At 37.8% G+C, this 9,878-nt stretch overlaps 1 pseudogene; it reads left to right on the plus strand.

Annotated features, from left to right (window-relative positions):
- The first annotated feature begins 565 nt into the window (after positions 1-565).
- LOC132680171 (cytochrome c oxidase subunit 7C, mitochondrial pseudogene) lies at positions 566-961 on the plus strand (annotated as a pseudogene).
- Positions 962-9,878: the final 8,917 nt, after the last annotated feature.

Consider the following 9,878-nt stretch of genomic DNA (forward strand, 5'->3'; position numbering starts at 1 on the left):
TCATGCAGAAATACTCGTGGATTAAAACTGGGAGCATGTCCCTCTGGCATATGGTGAATGTTATCAGATCCTCCTTATAGAATGCCTAAACAGAAATTAGGCCTGGTCCTGGGGACCTGTTGAAAAGTTGAGGAGGAGGAGGCAGTGGGTCTTTTACAGCAACCACAGAGATTAGGGGTTAGAGGGTAAAATTGAGAACTCATTAGGAGATCAATGCCAAAGTGTAGTTGGAGAGTACATGCAAAATAGATCATTGGAGCCAAAGGGGGTTGGAAACAAATGTCAGAAGCTAAGATACACATATAAAAGGAATTCTAGGCAACCTGAAAACATGAGAGTGAAGAGTATCATATAAGAACAGGTAAAAGAAGAGATGACACAGACAAATTCCAGGGAGGAGGGATTCAAAGCCACTGTACGAATCTTTCTCCCTTCATAAGTTTATTTATATGGGCCCCACTTAAACAGAGCCTTCTTGTTACATAAAATCATAAGCTCCTTGAGGGTGGCAATTTTTACTGTTTTCTTCTTTGCTATATTCCTAGAGCCTGCAGAGCACCAGACATAGAGTAGGTACTCAAAATATTTGATGAATAATGAAGAAAGAGATGAATAAATGGATACAACTATCTTACCATGTTAGATATTAGATAAAAAAAGAAGTATTGAGGCCACTCCTTTCATCTTGGGTCTCTGCGCCTTTCACAAACTTCCAACATCACTATGTTGGGACTGAGCATCTGGAAGTTGACAACCCCTGAAGTCTGCAGGAGCCACTGTGAGGAGGGCCCAGGAAAGAATTTGCCATTTTCAGTGGAAAACAAGTGGCAGCAACTAACAAGATGACTGTGTACTTTGGATCTGGATTTGCTGAACCTTTTTTTTTTATAGTAAGACACCAACTGCTTAAGAAATAAGGATGTTTCAATTAATCCATTAAACAGATGTGAAAAGGAGCATTTTAAGAGATACAATGTCTGAAAAATGGATCAAACTCTTGAATTCAACATACTTGATACGTTTGTAAATAAATTTATGGCATGGAAAAAAGTCTTGATAAATATTTTTTAATAAAATCACATCAATTGTTACTTTGAGTAACAAAGAATTTCTGAACAATTCATTGAAGATCAAAAAGAGAGGTTTCCAATATATACCACCACCCAGAAAATAATGGAATAAATGCTCATTTGATATTTATGTTCTTTCCCTAAATTCCTTTTCCAAATGTGTTCTCCCTCAACCCTTCCCCCGCAACACAGCGCAAAGGCACTCTTGCTCGCCTGCTCTATCTGTATCTCTATCTCTGTCTCTAACTCCCTAAGTGAAAATTAAAAAAAAAAAAAAAGATTCTATTACTGCATGTGTAAAAACAAAATGACTGCTCTTATAATCATGGTGTGACTTGAAGAATGAGAGATACCACTCCCACATGGCAACTCAGAATCCTTGGTGCTCTTCCACCCTTTGGGGTGTATGTTGAGTCTTTGAGATCTCTAGCCAGAGGCAGGCTTTACCAAGTGTGAGGTAGATAAAGCTATTCCTAGTGTCTCCCCTTGGGGCTCTGATATGTCGGCCTCTCTGCAGTCCTCAAAAGAGAGAAGGTGAAAAATCCACCATAACAGAAGCAGAGTGAAAGAATGGTCTCTACCTCTCAGGAGCATTTGTTTTTCATACCAGTACCATAGGACAAAGGAGTATGAAGGAAGCTCCATTTGTGGTAATTAGGTTAGTTACTGAATAGAACCAAATCTATGAATTAGATTCACAGGCTCAGGACTCAGAGGGAAAAGATCAAGATGAAAAGGAGAAGAGATATAGTTCACATAACACATATATATGAGAGATTCTATATTTATACAAAAGGAATCCCAGAAAAAGAACTAAATGTACACCAGAGAAATAATAAAGAAATGAGAGAAATATCTACACTTCACCTAAGAAAATCTTTACTCTTTCAGTCAAAAGGACTCAATGAGATTCAAGAAAGAATATGGAGAAAGACCACCTACACCAAGGCACCCTGGGTAACATTTCTGAAGTTCAAATATATAAAATAACATCTACTCATATATTAAAGAAGAAACAAACATTTATTTAAAAAATGACAATTATAGTAAAAGGTGTCCCTTTCTTAGCCCAATGCCAGAAAAGAGAAGAGCAACAGCATGAGAAGAACTTTCTATATCTGTGTCTAAAAAGTATGTTCCCTGTGAGAGCAAAATAAATACAAATTCAAGTATGCAAGGATTCAGAACCGTAATACCCAAGTACCAGTCCCCAAAAATTCACCTGAAGAAAGAGTCCAATGAAGTGGAAAAAAGAACTCAACAATTAGGACCAGTTATAGAAGAATCAATGATGAGTAATAAACCAATGAAACTTACGATTAAGTCAACAAAAGCATTGGTTGCTATATGGTTGACAACTTTTATACAAATATTAACAAATTCTCCCTAAAGTAAAAATATAGAAAAATATAAATATAGAAAAGAAAAACCTGAAAAGATACAGCTAGCCTCAGAAAGGAAGATAAGGATTCCAGTGGACCATAAACTCAAGGTCAGGAACAGATTGAAGCTGGGAATTTGCTTGACCCAGGGTTCAGACGCTGGCAGTGGCAGCTAAGAGTTTGGCTTCTACAGGGTAAAAGGACAACATTTTCTCCCTAAAGTAAAAATATAGAAAAATATAAATATAGAAAAGAAAAACCTGAAAAGATACAGCTAGCCTCAGAAAGGAAGATAAGGATTCCAGTGGACCATAAATTCAAGGTCAGGAACAGATTGAAGCTGGGAATTTGCTTGACCCAGGGTTCAGACGCTGGCAGTGGCAGCTAAGAGTTTGGCTTCTACAGGGTAAAAGGACAAAACCTGTTCCAAAACAGAAGCTGGAGTGGAGTTCTTCCAATCATGAAACAAGTCTACATTTGTTTTAATTGCCTTAGAAGACTGCCTGGGTCTAGAGCTTACACCAAGTCATAAACCCAGGGAAGGAGGACAGGTCTACGACCTAGGAAACAGAAACTGAACACATAACTGGCTGAATCCTGGAGTCACTGCTCGGAAAACAGCCAGCAAAAAAAAATTTTTTTTTAAAAGGGGGAGGGCGCCTGGGTGGCTCAGTCGGTTAAGCGTCTGTCTTCGACTCAGGTCATGATCTCACGGTCTGTGGGTTCGAGCCCCACATTGGGCTCTGTGCTGACAGCTCAGAGCCTGGAGCCTGCTTCCGGTCCTGTATCTCCCTCTCTCTCTGCCTCTCCCCCATTCTCACTCTGTCTCACTCTGTCTCTCAAAAATAAATAAATGTAAAAAAAAATTTAATAAAAAAAAAAAGAAAACAGCTGGCAGGAAAGCCACGCAACCATCTGACTATCTGCGATTACCACTTACCAGGAGACTCAAACCTCCACTGTAAAGCCTGGCTCTAGACTGAAAGCCTGAGAGGCTTAGGAGAGGTAACACAAAAGATTATTCAAGTGCTACTTTGGTTTTTAAATTTAGCCTTTAATTAATCAAAATTACAAATTCAAAAACTTAGTCCTTTCTTGTCCTATTCCTAGATCTTTTTATATCCTTCCTACCTACCTAGATTTAAATTAAGCCCAACTGGAATCTCTCATGTCTCATCTTTCTCCATTCATAGTTCTGAGGTCATTTAAAAATCATTAAAGAAATGGAGTTAGTCACCAAAATTTCCCACTGACAAAAGACGACCAAACCTCCACAGATAATCCTTCTTTTTTTTTTTAAAGGTCTTTTTAATTTTTTTTTTAACGTTTATTTATTTTTGAGACAGAGAGAGACAGAGCATGAATGGGGGAGGGGCAGAGAGAGGGAGACACAGAATCGGAAGCAGGCTCCAGGCTCGAGCCACCAGCCCAGAGCCCGACGCGGGGCTCGAACTCACGGACCACGAGATCGTGACCTGAGCTGAAGTCGGACGCTCAGCTCAACCGACTGAGCCACCCAGGCGCCCCCAGATAATCCTTCTTTACAAACTGCTTCAAAGGACCGGGAAAGTAGAGAGAAGACGAACTCTTTAATGTATTTTTTGAGGCAACTTAGCCTACTACCAAAATTGGACAATGATAAAGACAAGAAAATAAAATTACAAACCGATCTTTCTAAGAAACATAGACATAAAAGTTTTAGTTTATAAATTAACAAATCAAAGTCAAAATGTGTTATAAAATGCGTCATAACTAAGTAGTTTATCCCATAAAAGGAAAAACACCATTAGAAAATCTATCAATTGGGGCGCCTTGGTGGCTCAGTTGGCTAAGTGTCTGATTCTTGATTTCAGCTCAGATCAGGATCTCATGATTCGTGAGATCGCCCCACATCAGGCTCCTTATGGAGGCTGCTTGATATTCTCTCTCTCTCTCTCTCTCTCTCTCTGCACCTCTCCCACTCATGCTCTTTCTCTCTTTCTCTCTCTCTCTCTAAGTAAATAAATAAACCTAAAATAAAAAGTCTATCAGTAAATATACCATGTCAAGCAGACAAGGTGAACTACCAAGCAGCACAAGCAGCATGTGAGGAGAAACTCATGGTGGAAACAAGAGCAGGAGCAGGCATGTGGTTTTGCACTGCATGCCCAGGGTATAGAAGGATCAGATATTAGATCTTTGGGTTGTGGGAAGTATCAGCCGCACACCTGGCTGCTCAGGGACTATGGCTGTAGGACATGGCGGAAGCGTGGGCTCCAGCCCGGATCGTCCACCTCAGCACTCCACCAAGACTGATTGCTCCACCACTAGCACGTATCCATGGAGCTCTGCAGGAGGGTGACCACTTCTCTAGGCTGTAGATTAAGTCAGATTATTAATAGATTAAGAAAAATAGGGGCGCCTGCGTGTCTCTGTCGGTTGAGGGTCCCACTTTGGCTCAGGTCATGATCTCCGGTTCATGGGTTCCAGCCCCATGTCAGGCTCTGTGCTGACAGCTCAGAGCCTGGAGCCTGCTTCAGATTCTGTGTCTCCCTCCCTCTTGCTCCTCCCCTGCTCGCCCTCTATCTCTGTCTCTCAAAAACAAATAAATATTTTTAAAAATTAAGAAAAGTAGAATTGTATCAGTAAATGCAGAAAAAAGCTCTACAAAATTGAGTACTCATTCATGTTTGCAAAGCAAAAACTTATCAAACCAGGAATTAGAAATAAATTTCCTTAATTTAAGAAAGAGTATATATATATATATGTATATACATATATATGTATATACATATATATACATATATACTTTTTTTTTCAAGAGAGAAAGAGAGAGCATGGAGGGGAGATGGCCTGAGGGGGAGAGAGAGAAAATCTTAAGCAGGTTCCATGCTCAGCATGGGGTCCAACAGGGGGCTGGATCCCATGACCCTGAGATTATGATCCTGGCCAAAATCAAGAATTGAACACTTAACTGACTGAGCCACCCAGGCATCCCCCTCTTTTTTTCAAATTTAAGAGCATGTATTTTAAAAATGACCAAACAGGGATGCTTGGGTGGCTCAGTCAGTTGGGCATCCAACTTCAGCTTAGGTCATGATCTTACAGTTCATGAGTTCCAGCCCCACGTTGGGCTCTGTGCTGACAGCTCAGAGCCTAGAGCCTGTTTTGGAGTCTGTCTCTCTCTTTCTCTCTACCCTCCCCTACTCACACTGTTTCTCTCTCTCTCAAAAATAAATAAACATTAAAAAAAATTTTTTTAAATCGAAATTGCTATCTCCTCTTGAAAAACTAAGGGGCACCTGGGTGGCTCAGTTGGTTAAGCATCCAACTTTGCCTCAGGTCATGATCTCACAGTCCATGAGTTCAAGCCCCATGCTGGGCTCTGTGCTGACAGCTCAGAGGCTAGAGCCTGCTTTGGATTCTGTGTCTCCCTCTCTCTCTGCCCCTCCCCCACCCATGCTCTGTGTCTCTCTGTGTCTCTGTAAAAGAAACATTAAAAATTTTTAATAAGAAAATAAATAATAAAAAATAAAAATAACCTAACAAAATAATTTCCTATGAAACTTTAGAAAAATTGTCATTGAAGTCAAGAATAAGAATGTCTACCATCACCCCTATACCATTGACATAGTAACAGACATAGTCAATGTAATAAAATAATAAGTATAATTATAAGAATGAGAAAGGAAGAAAAAACTCTCCTTATTTTCAGATAACATGATTGTCTACATAGAAATCCAAAAGAACATATTGAAATACTTAGAACCAAGAGGAAAACTCAGGAACATTACAGGATATCATCAATATATAAACATGGTACATAGCATTCCTTTATGTCAATAAACCAATTATAAAATATGATAGAATTAAAAAGCATACATGTCAGCAACAAAAAATTAGAATCCAAATAATAAATCTAAAACTTAAAAAAGTCTAAAACCTAGTAAATCCAAAACATATATGAAGAACATTATTAAAGTTATTGAAGGACATTTTTAAAGATCTAAATAAGTGTAGAAATCATACCATGTTAATAAATCAAAAGATGAAATAAGCTCAACATTTCAGTTCTTTCCATCATTAATTTGTAAGTTCAATGCAAATCCAAGCAAAATCCAACAGACCTTTTGTAAAACTTTATAAGCTGATACTAAAATTCATATGTAACCATAAATTAACAAGAATAAAAGTATTCTGAAGAACTGTGTATGGGTGAGAGGAGGACTGTTCTACCAGATGAACCAACCAGGAACCAGTCTGAGGCTTGCAGCTGACCTCAGTGTTGTTGGAAGCTGGCCTGGTGCTTCGTGTAGACCATACACCATCTTACAGAATACCACCTCAGACAAGGTCACTCATCAACCAAAATAAACTGAGTCAACACAAAGCCACTTGATAATTTTGCATAAACACAGATAAAACCTCCATACAACCCACAACATACCAAGCATTCCTGTCTCTCACTAAACAAGTGTCTGCTACTTCTTTACCAAGTATCATTTTGTCCTCCCTCTAGCCTCCTCTCCCTATAAATAATATTTATGGAGATATCCAATCATCGAATGTCCCCACTTTCTGAAGACACCCAATCCAGAGTTACTCCCCTTTCTCTCAAGCCTTCCCCAGAATCATTCAACAAAAGCCCACATCCTACAAGAAGGTGTTTGTGTGAGTGTTTTGTTTTGTTTTGTTTTGTTTTGTTTTGTTTTGTTTTGTCTTTCCACACTGTCTTACTGAGATGCCACACGGGTCCCTAACCCAAACTGAAACTAGTCACAAACCTAATTTGTTAACTGCAGGTATGTTCCTGGAGGTACTGGCTTGAGGTTGCTGACAGAGGTACCAATGCCCAAATACTCTGTAAATAGTGTGTGGTTGTGGTGTCCAAATAAACTAATAAGTCAATGGGACAGGATAGAGTTTAGAAACAGACCCACAAATTTAAAAAAAAAAAAAAAACCTGAAAATTCACAGAGTTGGTATTATACATCAGTGGGAAAAGGTATTTATCTTCAATAAAGATGAGATGAGACTATGACTCTCCCATATAAAAAAATATGAAATCTCATATCACCATACACAAAAATTATGGGTTAATAACCTTAAAGTGCAAAATTATAAATCTTAAAGAAAATTATAGGAGAACCAGTATTATGTCTTTATGATTTGAACCAGTATTGTGTCTTACACTTAGCACAAACATGGAAGGAAAAATTTTAACTACATTAAAATTTATAACTCTGCACAGCAAATGATACTATGGTAAAAAGATAAGCCATAGATTAGGAGATATTTGCAACATTATATGGCCAATAAGGAAGTAGTTTCAAAATATATAAAGAACTTCTACAAATTGATTAGAAAAAAACAAACAGGGGCACCTGGGTGGCTCAGTCAGTTAAGGGTCCAATTCTTGATTTCAGCTCAGGTCATGATCTCATGGTTCATGAGATCAAGCCCCCAGCTGGGCTCTGCACTGATAGTGCTAAGCCCGTTTGGAATTCTCTCTCTCCCTCTCTTTCTGTCCCTCCCCTACTCACAATCTCTCTCTCAAACTCTTTCTCTCAAAAATAAATAAACATTTAACAAAAGAAAAATGCAAACAACCCAACTAAAAAATAGGTAAGGTACCTGAAGAAACAAATCACAGAAGAGAAAATACGAATAAATATTAAAATATGGTCTTCTTGAGTAGTCAAAAGAATGCAAGTTAAAATAACAATGAAATACCGCTGGCAAAAATGATATCAGATTCACAAAAGAAAAATTTTTTTAAGTTTTATTTATTTTTGTAAGTAATCTCTACACCCAACGTGGGGCTCGAACTCACAGCCCCAAGATCAAGACTCACACACTCTTCTGACTGAGCCAGCCAGACACCCCAGATTGGCAAAATTTTTAAATTAACCGTTCCAAGCATAGGTGACACTGTGCAAGACTTTCTGTAGGAAACATAAATTGGTACAGCCATTAGTTCTCTAATTAATTTAGAGAGCAATCTGGCATTATCTACTAACGTTGAAAATGAGCATACTGTACAACCTACCCAGCAATTCCACTACTAGACCCTAGATAAACCTACGCAAAGTAATATGGAGAGAGAGAGAAACATGTATGGGTAAGAAAGTAAGAGAGAGAATGAGGGAGAAAAAGAGAACAAAAGAGAAGAAATGATTCCTACTGGCTCTGGGTATCCAGTTCTTTCTTCACCTATATTTCCTACCCTCTGATCACTTTATAACAAACTCCCTCTTTAGAAATAAATTCATTAGAATTGGCTTATATGGGGGCTCCTGGGTGGCTCAGTTGGTTAAGCATCTGACTCTTGATTTTAGTCCAGGTCATAATCTCAGGATTGTGAGATCGAGCCCCATGTTGCTCTCTGGGTTAAGCATGGACCCTGCTTGGGATTCTCTCTCCCTCTCTCTCTGCTCCTCCCCCATTTGTGCTTTCTCTCTCTCTCTCTCTCTCTCTCTCTCTCTCTGTCTCTCAAAATAAATAAATAAACTTTTTAAAAAAGTAAATCACATTTTAAAATAGAGTAACAGGAGATAGAAAGATAAATAAAAATTAATCAAGGAAGTTTCGCTTCCACCCCTAATAGTTGTCAAGAGAGTCTCCCAAATGAGGATAACTTGTCCTAAGAGGGATTCTATTGATAAAATGTCCCACAATTTATCAAATATATATTGCTTGCCTCACAGAATTTTCATTTGGTCATCACAGGAATAGACAAGTCACTTTACCATTAAGGTCTCTGTTTCCTCATTTATAAAATGAGATTTAATTAAATGACCTCAAAGTTTCCTTTCAATTCTGAAATTCTGTGATCAATCCCAAAATGAAGACAATGTATAAACTAGGTTTGTAAACTCTACAGTAAGAATCAACAGCAAACTCCTAATAAACTCACAAAGCCCAAACTGCTCCAGAACCTTAATGTTGACACTATAAATCACTAAAGACAACAGAATGTAGAAAGCGGAAGCTCGAACACCCAAAACCTCACCTGAGATACAGGAGCTCAGTCCACCAGAAGTGTGGCTTTAAGATTTTAGAGACTTAGAAGTATTTTCTAGTATAACGTTTCCATGTTAAAAATGTTCTCCACATATACCTTTACAGAGGTTTTCAGTCCTTATGAAGCCTGCATATGTGTTCCTCTTTGGAAAGCCCCAGCTGGGTCCTAACCACCAAAAAAAAAATTGAAAAATGAGAATACAAGAGGAAGCAAACTATACTGTGTGTGGAAGCAACTAATGTATATAAATTATATACATATAATTTATAATGTAATTATATTTATTTATATTTTATATTTATATATTTAAAAATTTATTGAAATGTTTCAAATATATTATATATACACATAATTTTAAAATTATATATGATATATAATCATATATCATACACTATATTTAATTATATATACTATACATTATAT

This window comes from Panthera onca, chromosome A1, assembly GCF_046562875.1.
Source record: "Panthera onca isolate mPanOnc1 chromosome A1, mPanOnc1 haplotype 2, whole genome shotgun sequence".
Classification (NCBI taxonomy): Eukaryota; Metazoa; Chordata; class Mammalia; order Carnivora; family Felidae; genus Panthera; species Panthera onca.